This window comes from Neophocaena asiaeorientalis, unplaced genomic scaffold (genome assembly GCF_003031525.2).
Source record: "Neophocaena asiaeorientalis asiaeorientalis breed wild unplaced genomic scaffold, Neophocaena_asiaeorientalis_V1.1 scaffold192, whole genome shotgun sequence".
NCBI lineage: Eukaryota > Metazoa > Chordata > Mammalia > Artiodactyla > Phocoenidae > Neophocaena > Neophocaena asiaeorientalis.
In genome coordinates, this window is record NW_020185326.1 from 3,027,830 (window position 1) to 3,044,586 (window position 16,757).

Consider the following 16,757-nt stretch of genomic DNA (forward strand, 5'->3'; position numbering starts at 1 on the left):
TCAGCTGGCTTAGTACTCCTCTGGGTAGGAAGCTGGACTGACTGTTGGAGAGGTTCCAGTGGTCACTGATAAGTGGCAACATTTTTGCACTCAAATGGAAAGTCATGGAAGCAGAGACAAGGCTCTCTTACAAACTGGGACACCATCCTCTGCTTAAACCTAGGGCTGTAGTCATATGCAGTTCTTTAGGTGACCTCAAACCAAGTGAATTGTTCTCTTTTTCAAATTAATATCTATTGTTCTGTACTGTTTCAAAAGTCTGATTTACTGAAAGTCAGGCATAATTTTCTGTAAGGCTTATGTAATATGACCATTTCAGTAATATAAAATACCTTTTTGATGACAAATGAAACAATACTTTATAATTAAATCTCTTCTTTTGGGAAATCAAATAGAATAAGACTATCTTAATCTGTGAAATGTGGAAAACTTAACCTGGTTTGGTCCTTTTTCTAGAAGAGGGACATTCATGTGTGGCCTAGTTTACACCCAAAGCAAAGAAAGCAGTTAGTTTCTGCTTTCATGATACTTATGGCAGCCAATCTGTTAAAAATTCTTTCTATGAAGTAACTATTACAGATTCACTTGATAATTATCTTTCATTTTGTTTTGGTTTTGTAGGTGTAGTCTGTCTGCAAGAAAGAAAGTGCTCTTTCTCTTGGAAAACAAAATATAAATTTGGGGGAAATTTATTGTGTGTGATATAAAGCAGTTACTTTAACAAAATGGGATTTAGAATTGCTTTAAAGACTCTTCTGATTAATCACTAACATGTAAATCTTGTTGATTTTGCTAATATGTAAAGAATGATGATGAGTCTTGCTGATACAAAAATTGGGTGAGGAAAGGTGAAATGAAAATTCCAAGCCAGAAGTTGTTACCTAAGGTGAAGATAGGAAGGAAAATTAAAAGACACGTGTGTAAGTCCATGTTTTCCTGAATCACTATAGAAGTTCTAGACTACATTTAAGATATGTATATAAAATTTGGTAGCTTGGGCTGACATTGACTTATACACTTAAATTACTGGGCTTAGGAACATGGGACAATGGTAGTAGTTTTCTGTCTGACCTACCTGCATACTATCCCTTCCTTATCAATTCTATCATTGCCAGATTATTCTTCCTAAAATACGGCTTTTGTTATATCACTCCTGGGCTCAAAAATCTTCAGCAGCTGGATATGTCTCCAAAATAAAACCCCAAAGCCTCCACATCCTGGCCTCTTTATTTCCACAGAATTTTCCTATCCTAGTCAAACTGTTATCCTCACTTTTCTTCAGAGATCCTTTTACCCTTCCACATTTGTTCATAGTTTTCCTTTTTATGGCATTCCCTTCTTCTCTGCTTATTGAAATCTTACCCTTCCTCTAAAACTAGTTCAAGAAATGAACTCAGATTGTGCTTTAGTCTTTCATAAAGTTCTTATTTTACTGCCTTCTTTTTGTGCTCTTGTGTCCACAGCTTATTGCCCTGTTGAACTATAAGCTTCAAAAGCATGTCTCACATATCTTTGAAATTTCTGTGGCACCTAAGCTTAACAGAGATAGTAAATATCCATAAAATAGTTCCCATCTAAATTTGAATATGAAGAGAGAACAGGCATAACATAAGTTAACCAGTTATATGGATTAGGATATTTTTGACATGAGTGGTTTGTTTTCTTTACCTCAACTTTTAACACTCCTGATTGAGTATAGTGCCCACCACAGGCCCAGCCAGCCACATGGTGATACAAGGAAATTGCAGCTTGGCTTGTACCTATTATAGCCGTGTAGGAAGATTTGCTATGATTTTTTTTTTTTCCCTGACAGACTTTTGGTTTGACTTTTCTACAGTCTTTCCCCCTCTATGTGTACTTTCACTTATGCTGCTTCCTCTCAATGAAGAATGGGATGCTGTAGGCTAGGAAATGTTAATATCAACTTCTTTTGGGAAAATTTCTTAAGGTTTAAAAAATTGAGAACCATGGCACCTATGTATAACCAGTTAAACACATAAATTCTTGAGTTTCTTATCTTTTCTAAGATACATTTAAATAGATTTGTATAACACTACGTATATGCAGAAGTAAGCTAGGCAAAGAGATTTTGGAATTATGATTTCTTACAAGTTTTAGAAAAAGGCTCATGTGAATTAGAATATGAATATTTAACAAGGAAAAAGTAAATAATAGATCAGGAAAGACTTTCTATGTTACAGAAAATTTTAGAAAAGAGTAAAAACCAGAGAGGGAAAGATTACTTAATAGTATAAGTGCTGGACTTCCCTGGTGGCGCAGTGGTTAAGAATCCGCCTGCCAATGCAGGGGACACAGGTTCAAGCCCTGGTCCGGGAAGATCCCACATGCCGCGGAGCAACTAAGCCCGTGCGCCACAACTACTGAGCCTGTGCTCTAGAGCCTGCGAGCCACAACTACTGAGCCCTCATGCCACAACTACTGAAGCGCGTGCGCCTAGAGCCCGTGCTCCACAACAAGAGAAGCCACTGCAGTGAGAAGCACGCGCACTGCAACGAAGAGTAGCCCCCGCTTGCCGCAGCTAGAGAAAGCCTGCGTGCAGCAACAAAGACCCAACACAGCCAAAAATAAATAAATAAATAAATTTATTTAAAAAAATAGTATAAGTGGTAATATTATTTTTAATCTCATTAAATAATATTTTTCTATCCATTAATAAATAACAGGACAGGCTTGCAATCTGGTTAAAAAGATAGTTTATTTCTTAGTCATGTTTTCCCCAGTCGTTGGTAAACTCTGGAAGGCCACAGTGATTTGGGAGAGAAAAGTTATTACGCATGTGTGATAAATTCAGGATATTATTTATGCCTATGAAATAAGATCTGCATTTTAGCTAGGGTTGGTGGAGCAAGTAAATATCTCTCCACATATAACTACATAGCCCTTTCCTATCATCCAACTCTGGAAAAAAAAAATTGCCTCACATGTACAAGATCAGTTCCTTCAGCATATTCTCCAGGAGTGGGATGCTGTATTTTACAGAAAGCACTAGATTGCTTCTCAGAGGCCTGGGGCTGGTTTTGCTGCCATGAAGCTGCCCAACCTTGGGTAAGTTAATTAATCTTTTGCGGGGGGCCTAAATATCATCTGTAAAAGGATAATGTTGGGCTGACTATATGATCTTTAAGGATCTTTCAGGTTCTAAAGTTGAATGCTTTTTAAGGCTGGTTAAATGTAAATCGTGAGTCAGCTCTGGCCTGGTCTCCTGTCACTACTTGATTGCTGTAGTCAGGAGGTTCAGTAGCTCTTTTGTATACTATACAAATAGTAGTAATATTTGTAGTAATATTATATTAAACTTCTTTGACCTACTTGATAAATAACTGTAGCCACTGAGTGGGATCTTGGTGGCCTGAGAGTGTTAATGTATTGCCAGCATCACAGCCTTGTCTTGTCCATAAAGTGGAAACAAGCAGAAACCTGGATAGTCCAAAAGTCATTTTATATTTAGCTTTGGAATTTGTTTTTGTTCATTCATTTGAATATGGATGAGTCACAAATTGACTTCATACAAATTAATAAACTTTCATTGGAATGGATACTGTTGTTTGCTCTTCCTGTTCTTTTCTGATTCTCACTGCATGCTAAGCATGAATCATTTCTTCTTAAATGTAGCAGCTGAGGCAGAACTGTCCTTTTTGCTTTTTCCTAGAAAAGGGCTGGTGATGGTGGGCTTGTAAGTCTTTACATCCTTTTAGAGTATAAACAGATAGAGAAAGTGAGATATTGAGAAGGCAGGTCAAAAAGGAAAGTACCAAGTAGTTATTAAGTTGGAAATATGTTAGCAAGTCAAACAGGAAGAATACAATAAATTCTGTTTGCAAACTTGCTGGTTTGCTGTTGGATACATTTTTATGGATAAATGAGAGCTGACTTTGTAGGCATTGGGAAATACCTGAATCTTAACACATTGCAGATTTATGTATTATCTGAGTTAGGTTTGGATAGTAAAAACATGGTTTGTCCATTAATTTAGGGCTACTTTTTAAATGCCTCTTCTACATATTTAGGTATCTGTTTTCTCACTTAGATCATGTAATTAGTAACTGATTCTAATTTTTTGCCATAATACGTTTTTCATTATTTGTTACTCATGTTTACAGTTCACTACTGGAAAAATTCTTCCCTGATATCTGTTCTGAATTAGTTCTCTTTTCCGGTTATGTTTTCCTGTTTTATCAATTGTAGTGATGAGAATAGAAAGCCATATTTTAAAGATTTATATTGATACTTTTTAAGTTTAGTAAAATTATTGAATTTTACTCATTATTTCTAATTTCTGAAAATGATTGTCTTATTTTAAATTCATGCTAAGTCATTAATTTCACTTTTTAAAAACAACAGGATAACCTGTATACAATTTGAAGTCCATTTACCATAGTTTCATGGTACTTTATAGTTGCCAGTTAACTTTTTAGTGACTTTTTATATTTAAATTTTTTGTGTGTGAGAAGCTTCTATTTATCTCAAAATCTTTTAAAATGCCTTTTTGTTTAAATTATCTTGGACATATTTATTTGGGAGGATGAATTTACTGAGCCCATGGAGCAGTTCTTGGCACAGAATAGGTGCTCTGTAAACATTTGATGAATGAATGAAAGCAGTTTTCAAGAAGCTTTATTCAAAATATTCTATTTTCTTTATCATAACCAGCCTCGTGGCCTTATTAACTTTTCTGAGAGAGTTTCACTCAGGGGTTCAGCATGAGAGAGCAGCAGAGAAGACCTGCTGTACATCACTGTGCTGCTGCTTCTGAACCGCCTGTCTCTCCATTGCGACTAGACTACAGACACATCTAGTTGTCCATATTGAGGGCAGTACCCCTGAGTCACAGCACTCTGTGACATCTGTGTTTGAACTAAAGAATTCAAGTATCCTAAGGAATTATATCACCTTTTGATCCTAAACCCCCTCAAGAGTTAATCTCTGGCTTATCTCTTTATTTCGATGTGGCACTTTTGCTCTGATACTTTCACAAGATGGTGTCCTTCCCTCTTTTCTTTACTGTCTCTACCCTGGGTCTGTACAACCTGTTCATTGGTGAGTTCTTCACTCCTAGTCATCAGATTTCGTACTGTAACCCTCACTTTGCTTTACAGTTCAAGGCCTCTTGTCACTTGTCTACAATCTATCACCCATAGACTGAGGGACATAAATGTAGAATATTATCTAGGAACTCAAATTATATTTTCTAAACATTTAATATATTAAATCTTAAGATTTAACTTTTGAAAAGGTAATGCGTTCACATGATTCAAACAACAAAATGTTTAGAAATAAAAAAGTTTCCCTTCCACTCCTGTCCACCATCTACTCAGTTCCTATCCTCCTAGAGTTTTAAAATGCATACCCAAGCCAATACAAATATAAATTCTGTTTTCCTTTCCTTTTTTATACAAATGGAAGCTTATGCTTCCATTCTGCCTTTTTCACTCAACAGTGTATCTTGGTGTTCTTTCCATAACAGTGGAGAAATATATGAGGTATATTTCATATTAACAGTATGTCTTGGAGATCTCTTCCACATCATTGTGTGGCTATAGCATCATTTATTTAATCAGTACCATATTGATAGACATTTGGGAAATTTTCAATCTCTTGCTATTAGAAACAATGCTGCAGTAAATACTTTTGTTACATAGATTATTTCACACTTGTACAAATATATTTGTAGGGTAAATTCCTAAAAGTGGAATTGTGGTCAAAGAGTGTATCTCATAGTGATTTTATAGGTACTACCCTTCATAGAGGCTGTATAATTTATACCCCCATCAGAAATGTATAAGAGTGCCTGACTACCTGTGTTCTTGCCAACAAAATGTGTTATTGAACTTTTGGATTTTTTCCAATCCAGTGAGTGAAAATTGTTATCTTAGTGTGGTTTTAATTTTTATTTCTTTTTAACAGTGAGTTTGAATATTTTTTCATATGTTTAAAAGCCATTTGTATTTCCTTTTCTGTGAAGTATCTCTTATATTCTTCTTTTGGGGGGGCGGTCATTTGAAAATCAACTTGTAGCTGATGTTTATAATATGGAGGTTTGCCCTCTGTAAAATGAGTTGCATCATCCCCCCCGACCCCAGTTTGTCATTTGTCTTTGCTTGTAGTGTTTTGCCATGTAGATTTTTCCTAAAATGTAGTTGAATTTGTCAGTCTTCTCTTTTATGACTTCTGGGTTTTGTGTCATAGTTAGAAAAGCCTGCCCCACTACAAGGTTATAAAAGAATTCTCTCATATTCTACTACTACTTTTTTTTTTTACTACTACTTTTATGGCTTCTATTTTACACTTAAGTTTTCTGATGCACTTTTCTTAGTGTATGGTGTGAGACATAGGTCCAAATTTAATTATTTTCCAAATGGCTACTCAGTTGCCCCAACACCATTTGTGAATAGTCCCTCTCTACATTGTTTTGCTTTTTAGTAGAAACAAATTGATTCATCTACCTTGTTTTTTCACACCTTCTTTGCTGTGACTGAATATAAATGCATTTCTCTGTTTTCCTTCCTATAGAATCCCTTCTTTAATGGCACAGATGTCTTTGCCTTCTACTCTGCTACCTCTCTGCTTACCTCAGCAACACCAGCAGCCTGACAACCAGTTAATATTTGAATGCATACAGGCTGCTCAGAAAGCTCTCCAGGATTTTCCATGGAGCAATAATGGGCTAAAAAGAAATCTTAACTGTAATCTGGTTCCTTCGAAGACTGTTCAAGTCAGAGATGTCTTCTAACTCTCTCTGGCCATGCTAACCAGCTATTCTAGAAGCTGAAACCCACTACCTGGGTCTTTTACTCCTGCGGCAATCCAGTTCAGATTGCTTCTTTCCGTGCAAATTCACATCATCTGCTACCTCTGCTTGTCTGACAATATGGGATATTACCCTCTATAATTTGGGGTGGGGAACCATAATATGCCCAAGAAGTGGTTTGGATTCCCCATCATGCAGTGGCCAGCTCCAGAACCTCATTTACTGGGAAAGTGATTGTGGATGAATGATTTGGGGAACATACATCCTCAATTTGAACTCCAAACAGATTAAGTTTTTCATCTAGGGAACCTGGAGAAAACCCAGCATTGTTCTACCTAGGGGAGAGTGTCCAAACAGGCAGCTGAAACTGAATTTACTTGATATCCTTACTAGCACTTTCTAAGCTACTTGGGTTAGTTTTATAGCTCCTTGATAAACACTTCCTTCTACTTTGAAACATTGCCCCAGGTGATGTTTCTCTTTCAGACTTGCCTGTTGCTTATTATTGAAACTTTTTTTGGGGGGGGTGCTATTTCTTATCTCTGCATTTAGACTTTCCTCTGATGCTGGTAGTATACTCTGTCCAATACCAATTTGACTTAAAGTTATTTTGGCCAAAATCAATTTTGTCCAAATACAATTTAGTTGAAAGTAAACTGGTCAACTGGACAATTTGGTTAAAACAATTATTTGGTGTGAATATCCTAAGTTATTAATTTTTGAGTAGTGATACTTTTAGTATATTATGGGGTGTTTAAACACTTTTGGTCCATTTTCTAGAGATTTTTCTGATTTTTCTTCTTTTATATTTCAAATTAATTTTCAACTACAAGAGTACTTTGTTGCTTGTGATACCAAAAGGTTAAGACAACCTAGCTGCCCAACAATAGCATACTTGGACAAACTCAATCTTAACTACAAGGCAATAAGAGGTTAATTGGAACAACCAAAACATCAAGGGATGAGATAAAAACATGTTTCCATTATTGTTTTTTTCCCCCTCATTAAAAAGGCAGTGTATGTGCAGTACAGGACACTCAGAAAAATGTAGACGAGTAGAAGGACAAAAGGAAAAAAAAAGCCATAAATTAATTTACCCAAGAATAACCACTGTTGTCCTTTCCTATCTTTTCAAATGCATTTTATACACATAAACTCTGCATACTGTTTGTAATCTGCCATTATTTAAGCATTCTCCAATTATTGATTAATCACCTTTGTCCAGGTTTAGGCTTTGGTTCCTTTCTCCCTTTTGACCTGCAACTGTGGGCCAGTCCACTTTAATTGGGAATAGATTGCCATTCTCTTTTTCCTTCTGTCCCTGAAGCCTGCTGAGATCCACAACTAGCCTGGGCCCCAAAGACACCCCCCCTGCTTTATTTAAGTGAGACAGTTTGTAAATTAAGCCATTCTGCCAACCCTTTCTATATATTTACAAAAGGGTCCCTGTGGAACGCTCTGATTATCTATAGAATAATTTTTGGAGTTCACGCTTGATGTATATTATGTGTATAAATATATAAATTAGATGGGAATAATAAAGAGAGGGTAGGAATTAGATTGGCTCCTGACTAAAATAAAAATAAGGCAGAGAGATCCATTGTCATTGGAGGGAAGTTATTTAAATAGATTTTCTCTAAGTCAGGGTTGGCAGATATGTGCTATGTGTTGTGCGCAAACCTGAGTACATGGTAGACATCACTAATCAGTCATGGCACTATTACTTATTGGATCCAAACTCATCTTTGGATCTTTCTTGAAATGGGATTCTAAGTAGCTGTACCTATTGGAGTTGCTGTGACAAACCTATTTACCATTCTTGCTCTAAAATATTGCATTAAAGTTTTTTTTTAAATAGTGGATTGGCCAAGAAAATTGTAATAAAATGTTTTATAACTGATAAAAAAGTTTATGATGGCACATATGGAATGTCAGCAAAGAGTAATTATCTAAATTTTGGGCAAAGCACATGCCTCATCGTTAAGATCTTGGAAGCAACATAATAAATTATACGTTTGTTATGGAGTGAAAACAATGTCACAGTAATACTCAACATTATAACTTGCCCGTGGTATGGTCATAGTGACTGACTACCCAGCATTAATTCCACCCTAGATGATGAGTCTAAGCAGTCATGGTTAATCCCATTTCCTCTGCTAATGAAGGGTTAGGAATGGCCTGTAACCTATTTTGGCCAATGAGATGTGAAGGGAAGCCTGGTGGAGGGCCGGGGTGCTTCTTGGAAAGGTTTTCTTGACCCTAAAAAGAGATAAAAGAAAGAGATGGTGCCTCTTCTTCCTCTGATGCTGTTATGTCTGAATATGATAGCTAGAAAAGCTCAAGACATCTTAGGGTAATGAGAGAAACTAGCTTTGGAGGAAGCTGATCTAGAAGATGGCAGAACAGAGAGAGGAAACCTGAGCTCTTGATGGCCTTACTGAACTTCTGATTGTATTGTACTTGGTCTGCCTCACCTCTGAACTTCCAGGTCTGTGAGATAACACAGTTCCTTATTGTGTAAGCCAGCATTATCTGGGATTTTGTCACTTGCAGCCAAAAGCATTCTGAGTGGTATACTCACTTTGTCCCAAGCAGATTCATGTCAAACGGTTTTGATTTTATTCTGATAGATTTCCTTTTATTGGGGCTCTTCCCTCCCCTGTCTTATGGCTTCAGAAAGTGGGTGCAGATTTTAACTGGCCAATTCTTGTCTCAGTCTTCTCTAAGGGCCTCTGCCCTTAGAGGTTCTTCACAGAAAGCAGCAAGGAATCAGCCAGCCGCCATCATCTCTTCTGGAGCCTTTTTTAAAAAAAACATTTATTTATTTATTTGGCTGTACCAGGTCCTAGTTGCAGCACATGGGATCATCGTTGCTACATGCAGGATCTTTAGTTGCAGCATGCGGGCTCTTAGCTGCAGCATGTGGGTTCTAGTTACCTGACCAGGGATCGAACCTGGGCCCCCTGCACTGGGAGCATGGAGTCTTAACCACTGGACCACCAGAGAAGTCCCTGTTCTGGAGCCTTTTGGATCATTTGAATATCTGGTGGTGTGACTGCTTCTTTTTGTCATTCATTTGTTCTTTTCCTGATTCTGATTCTGATTCCTCGATGCATCTTGGTCCCTGTTCTTGCATACTTAGCATCTTATGCCTGGCCTCAAAATTGTTTAATAGATTTATTTTCATCTCTTCCTTCTCCCCTGAGCCTCTCTTTTCCTTTATCTCTCTCATCTACTCCTGCCTCACTTTGTGACTTTATGGCCAGTGGGGGCTAGTCTAAGACATGTATAATCTTTGCCAGAAATAATAGTGAGTTAAGTAGTCACACAGCTGTTTGCTCTAGACTGGTATGGCAAAAGTAAAAGTAGGTCAGTCCTCAGTCCATTTTCTCATCTAGTGCCTTTTACTCATGGCATAGAACAGGTAGCACCAGAAATGTCTAGGGGTCAGGGCACTTGAGTCTTCATTTATGGCTTCACTATTTGCTACCTGAAATCTTGGGCAAGTCACTTAAAGACATAGAGTTTCTTCTTTGGAATTTGTTACTAATTGTTCAATTCTTTTCTGTAGTTTTGTTGTGATTCAAATGAAATAATGTGAACATGGAAAATGAATAAAAGCCTTTTTCCTGAAAAAGAATAAGCGAGGTTGGTTGCATTTTCTGATTTTTTTCAGATGAACTAATGTCAAAGTCTTCTAGAATCAGCTCTGTGTATCTTGTTTGTTAGTAAAAAGGCAATGAAATAGGACATGGGACATAATTGTACAGGTAATCAGGGATTGAAGTTGATATTTTAGTGGTAGCTTACAGCCTGAAATAAAAAGAAAGGGCCACACAGTATGCAGGGGAAATAAAAGTCAGGATGTTGATCTTGAGGCTTATTTCTAGTTGGACCAGAAATTCTGGTAAGCCAAATTAGGGGAAAGAGAAACCAATAGAAGAAACACCCCCCTCTAGTGGCGAGGAGCCAGGTTCTACACTTGGTTGCTAAGATGGGTGACTGGGGAATGGACGGCTTCTTAGGATGTTTTTTGTTTCTTAAGAAGTATTCTGAGGATCCAGAGTTAAAATTCTTAATGAAGATCGTTAGTTCCAGTTTTCATGATCAGGAGGATTAGCACATTTCACAGAATAAGTAGTATTTTGGCAGTCTCACGTGGGATCCGATTGTCTGAAAAATATGGAGGCTAACGGTTGTTGGAAGAGGTTCGCAGTTTACTTTTATGTAGGTCATTTAGAGACCAGAGAGTTAGGAAACCATTGTTAGTAAATTTCTTATTGATCTGAAGTGATAATAGTAGGTACCTTTATAAACCCATTTGTAGACGGGTAAAGCCTATATTTAAAGTTATGGATAATGCCATAGAGTAGTATTCATCTGTATTTATACAAAATAATGGTTGTGGATTTCCTAAGTGTAACTGTTTTTTTTTTTTTTTTTTTTTTTTTGTTTTTTTTTTGCGGTATTCGGGCACGTACCCGTGTCCCCTGCATCAGCAGGCGGACTCTCAACCACTGTGCCACCAGGGAAGCCCCCTAAGTGTAACTTTTGATTTGAAATTTTTAGTGATGATCCTGAGAACCAAGTGTTTAATTTACATCTTGGAAGTGATTTATGATTTATTCACTATGTTTGTGGAAACATAGTGAAGCATGTTAAAATAACTTACTGCCCACAATTCAGTGGCTTGGTAGGGACATCTAAAGGACATCTCATCTTAAGGATGTGTGTTATTGATAATAATAATTGCAAGTGATTATTACATTTACAAATCTCAAAAGCCCACTCAAGGTTTTACTGTTTTGAACTTCTGTTTGGGAAAAATTCTTTTAAGTTACTCTGAAGAGACAAAATTTCAAAGAATAAAATGTTTATGGTACTCTGTGTTAGATCTAAGGAAAATTTGAATATCTTTCAATTCTGATATAGAAAAGAATGATTATGGCACAAGAAAATAAAGACTGCATCATCAGAGTACTATTTATTTTTAATGTCAAACTCTTGCACTGAAGGAAAGAAATTTTTTTTTTTTGGTTGTGTTGGGTCTTTGTTGCTGCATGCAGGCTTTCTCTAGTTGCAGCGAGCGGGGGCTACTCTTCGTGGTGGTGCATGGGTTTCTCATTGCGGTGGCTTCTCTTGTGGCGAAGCATGGGCCCTAGAGCATGCGGGTTTCAGTAGTTGTGGCGTGTGGGCCCAGTAGTTGTGGCGCACGGGCTCAGTAGTTGTGGCGCACGGGCTCTAGGGCACATGGGCTTCATTAGTTGTGGCTCACAGGCTCAGTAGTTGTGGATTGCAGGCTGTAGAGCGCAGGCTTAGTAGTCATGGTGCACAGGCTTAGTTGCTCCGTGGCATGTGGGATCTTCCTGGACCAGGGCTCGAACCCGTGTCCCATGCATTGCCAGGTGGATTCTCAACCACTGCGTCACCAAGAAAGTCCCCTGAAGGAAAGAAATTTGAAGCTTGCAGTAGAACTAGCCTCTCAATAGTTTGGAATATGTTTGATGATGTTTCTTGTGAAATAAAAATGGAAAAATTCTCTAGAAAATATAAACTCGTACATGGATAAAGTGAGATTATAGAGTTATGAAACTTTTGTGCATAACTTGTGGAATGATATCCTTAGTTATGGTTATACTTCATAAATATACTTGATTTCAGGAAAGGTGAAACTAGGTCTGGCAGTAGATCAGGATCCACCTATTGGGGAAAACCAGAAAATAGGAGGAAGAGGTTATTAATGATTCATTCTTAGCCAAGAAAAATTCAGTGAGGAATAATTAAGGTCAGCTAGAGAAAGAATTATGATTGTGTTAAGTGAGTTCACAGATAGTATTGAAGGCAGATCAGTTAGAACTGATTTGTTAATGTATATGGGGGCAATAAACCAATTCGATGGTCTCTTTTCTAAATAAGTGTGACAGTAGTAAAGATATATGGAGGGAAGTGAAATAGATAAGGTTAGTGCTAAGTAGACCTTCATTAAATCCTAACACTAAAGAGGTACTATGTATATTAGTGATAGTTTAATTCTATAAATAAAATTTAATATTAAAAATTGATATAGGGCTTCCCTGGTGGCACAGTGGTTGAGAGTCCGCCTGCCGATGCAGGGGACACGGGTTCGTGCCCCAGTCCAGGAGGATCCCACATGCCGCGGAGTGGCTGGGCCCGTGAGCCATGGCCGCTGAGCCTGCGCGTCCGGAGCCTGTGCTCCGCAATGGGAGATGACACAACAGTGAGAGGCCCGCATACCAAAAAAAAAAAAAAAAATTGATATAATGTTGGCATTGCTAAAATTAGACAAGTGCTGATTTATGTAAAGGGTTGCAGCAAGTGGGCTTGCATAAAAGCCTGGGCTCCAAACCTCATTAAATTCCAGATAAAGTATAAGAATAATAATTCATATTTGTAAAGGATTTTACAGTATTCTGAATGTTTTCACCTATATGATCTCATCTGATTCTTATCAGAACCCTGGGGGATAGCAGCACAGGTTTGATTATCCCATTTTTACAAATAAGGTCATGGAGGCTCAGAGAGGCTAACCAACTTACTAAAGAGCAAATAGGGACTGAATGACAGGAGTGGGACTTCAACCCATGATTCCTTACCAAAATGCCTTTGTTCACTGTATTAGCTTCCTATGGTTGCTGTAACAAATTGCCACAAATTGGGTGGCATAAACAACAGATATTTATTCTGTCATGGCTCTGGAGGCCAGAAGTCTGAAATCAAGGTGTTGTCCGGGCTTCACTCCCTCTGGAGGCTCTAGGGGAGAATTCATTCTTTGCCTCTTTCACCTTCTGATGGCTGTTGGCACTGCTTGGCTTATGGTCACCTCACTCCAGTCTCTGCCTTTGTGGTCACATAGCCTCCTCCTTCTCTATTCTGTGTCTTTTCCTCTTATGTCTGTCTCAAATCTCTCTTTGCCTTTCTCTTATAAGGACTGATTCTTATAAGGACTGACTTTAATACTCCACTTGTTATTGGATTTAGGACCCACCTAGTAAGCCAGGATGATTTCCTCATCTCAAGATCTTTAATTACACCTGCAAAGACTCTTTATTCAAATAAGGTAACATTCACAGTTTCCAGGCATTAGGACATGTACCTATCTTTTCAGGGACCACCAATTCAACCCACTATATTCATTGTATGCCATTTAATTTAATATCTTCCTTTTGGATTGAAGAAATAATCTGTCTTAAGGTGGGCAAATGGGCTAGAGAATTTTTAGCTAGTATACAAAGAGGAACATTTAAAATATTTCTGGTTGGTGTTAAGTGCTTAGTAACTAGAATTGAACTAATTAATACGAGTTCCACCAAATCGTTATGCTAGCTTTGCATTTGCAGAACTATAAAAAAAGGGACTAAATTAAAGTAGCATATGACTATTCACGATTAACAATATTAAAAGTTAGCTTTTTTTGTTTCTTGTGTAATTGAACTAAAAGGTGTGTGTGTATGTTTTGGTAATGGCTTAAATCAGTAGGATAGGTTTCTTACATTATGTGGGCATTCTCATTTGGGTCATATAAGTCAAGATCCATATATGTAAACTCTTTTTTTTTTAGAGAATTGTTTATTTATTGAACCTGGGGCAGATTAGATACACAACCAATTGTAAATTTACATCTTTTAACTCAATTTTGAAGTGTTTTCACATGCACACACAAATTGGAATGCAACAGTTGTCCTAAGGTAAAACACAGTCACCAGAAACTGTTTCAAGTATTTTCACCCAAGGTTGAAAAATTGTTTATCCTGAACATGAAAACCTGTAACAAATTTAAATTAATGATATAAAACTCATTACTTGTAGTTTTCCCCTTGCAAAGATCCAAAAAAAAAAAAAAAAAGCGCAAGTAACTTATATACATCAGTCACAACATAATTCTGGATCATCCCCACACCAAAACTAGATACTCTTTTAATTTTAAACCCATCATCAGAGAAAGTCATTTCGTTTTATACAAAACAAAATTCAAAAGAAAAGAAAGACCCAAGTAAAACAAAAGAAAGAAAGAAAAACAAAAAATAGAAAGACCCAAGGAAAACAAAAACAAAAACCCTAGGACTGACAGTGATGTTCAGTACCCTAATTAAACAGTGACCAAAATGCCACTGACCAAAAATGAAATAGTGGCTGTATATCACTGCAAAGAAATCCAAGAGGCTTTAACCCTTTGGCATCAGAAATCCAGATTTTTTCCTAGTACTGAATGCATACCTCCTACGTGCCAAGAGTGGAGAAGTGGATGTGCCAGCACAGAAAGAAAAGGAACTACAGTTCACTGAAACACCTAGAGAATTGGCTTTAATAGAGACTTCTTACACGGTTAGGCAGAAACCAAAAAATGGTTATTAGCTGCTTGTGTCAACAATTTTAACTGGAGGTGACTGAGTTCTAAGGTTCAGAGTAAAACTTTAGCGGAGGGAAAGGTTGTTGGTTAAAGACTTATCTTTAATGCAAAAACAAGGTAGACAAAGTATGAAAATACCACCTGGTAGCATCCTGTAAGTCACAGGGCTCTGCCATTTTCGGCTGGACAGAAAATGTCAAGATTCAGATTGTTGTTTCTCGTAAAGATTCAACAAAATGAATCTTTAATGACTTGAACTGCAGGATTAGGGATCCCAAGAATGCAGTCATTTTAGTAAAGTGCTATCAGTAAAGTACTATCCTGAACAAACTGTATTTTATTATGAAAGCAAAAGGAAAGAAGATATAATAAGGACTATACACCTATATTCAACTTACAGCGTCTGAGTTCTGGAAAGACCTGTATAATGGAGGAAGAATTCAAATATGAAATTATGCCAATCAAATGTCAAATTTTCACTATAATTTTCCTGAAAAAGTGTTTTTCCCCAATATCTATTAATCACAAAGAAACATAAGCTTTGAATGTACAGTTCAGAAAATAAAAACATAGAAACTAATGACATTATTATGCCCAAGATATTTGGTAAACAGTGAATTATGAGTTTGGGACCATCAGGAAAAGGCTTTTTAAACAACCCTCCGGACTACAAAAAATCTCTTCAGGTAGTAGATCCGTCCCAATGTCATGGCAACTAGAACAAGAGCTTCAAAGAAGGACCAAAGGACTACTCTGCTGTTTGTGCTGTCATTGACTGCTCTGTGTATTCTCTCCCGAACTTCCATGTATTCCTGTTCATGCTTTACAGCTGTCATCGCCACTGTGAGCTCATTAATCATTTCTTCTAGCTTGTTCTGGTGAGCTTCTGTTTCCATGTCTTGTCCTTTTGGGGCCTCCCCAATATCAACGGTGAACATCACTGTCTTTGGAGTCATGTTGGACATTCTATTGCTAAAACAAAACTTATATGTTCCATCCATGTGAGCAGCAAATGTGTATTTCCAACTGGACTCCTAGTCTCCTTTATAAATTCATTTATTATTAGGCCCTGTAATCTCCATGTCGATGTCCAGGAAGCTGCCCTCAGCCACCTTGAAGATGAGGCCCATCTTGGTGCCCAAGGTGACCTGCTCAAAGAAGCACTCCTCGGCATGTGACAAAGTAGCCGGAGGCTGTGGCCACGAGGGCGGCCAGGAGCTCAGCGAGTGCCACCATGATGGGACTGGGGCTGAAGCCAGGACCGGGACTGCATCTCCAGAGCTGCCGTTGCTGCTGCCACTGCTGCCTTCTCCACAATATTGTGGGGTTTTTTTTTTTTTAATTAAAAAAATTTTATACAGCAGGTTCTTATTAGTTATCTATTTTATACATATTAGTGTATATACGTGAATCCCAATCTCCCAATTCATTCCCCCCGCCCACACTTTCCCCCCTTGGTGTCCATACGTTTGTTCTCTACATCTGTGTCTCTATTTCTGCCCTGCACACTGGTTCATCTGTACCATTTTTCTAGATACCACATATACGCGTTAATATACGATATTTGCTTTTCTCTTTCTGACTTACTTCACTCTGTATGACAGTCTCTAGGTCCATCCA

The 16,757-nt window shown here is 37.6% G+C and overlaps 1 pseudogene; it reads right to left on the minus strand.

Moving 5' to 3' along the window:
- Positions 1 to 15,776: 15,776 nt before the first annotated feature.
- LOC112392671 (transmembrane emp24 domain-containing protein 2 pseudogene) lies at positions 15,777 to 16,373 on the minus strand (annotated as a pseudogene).
- Between the last annotated feature and the right edge of the window lie 384 nt (positions 16,374 to 16,757).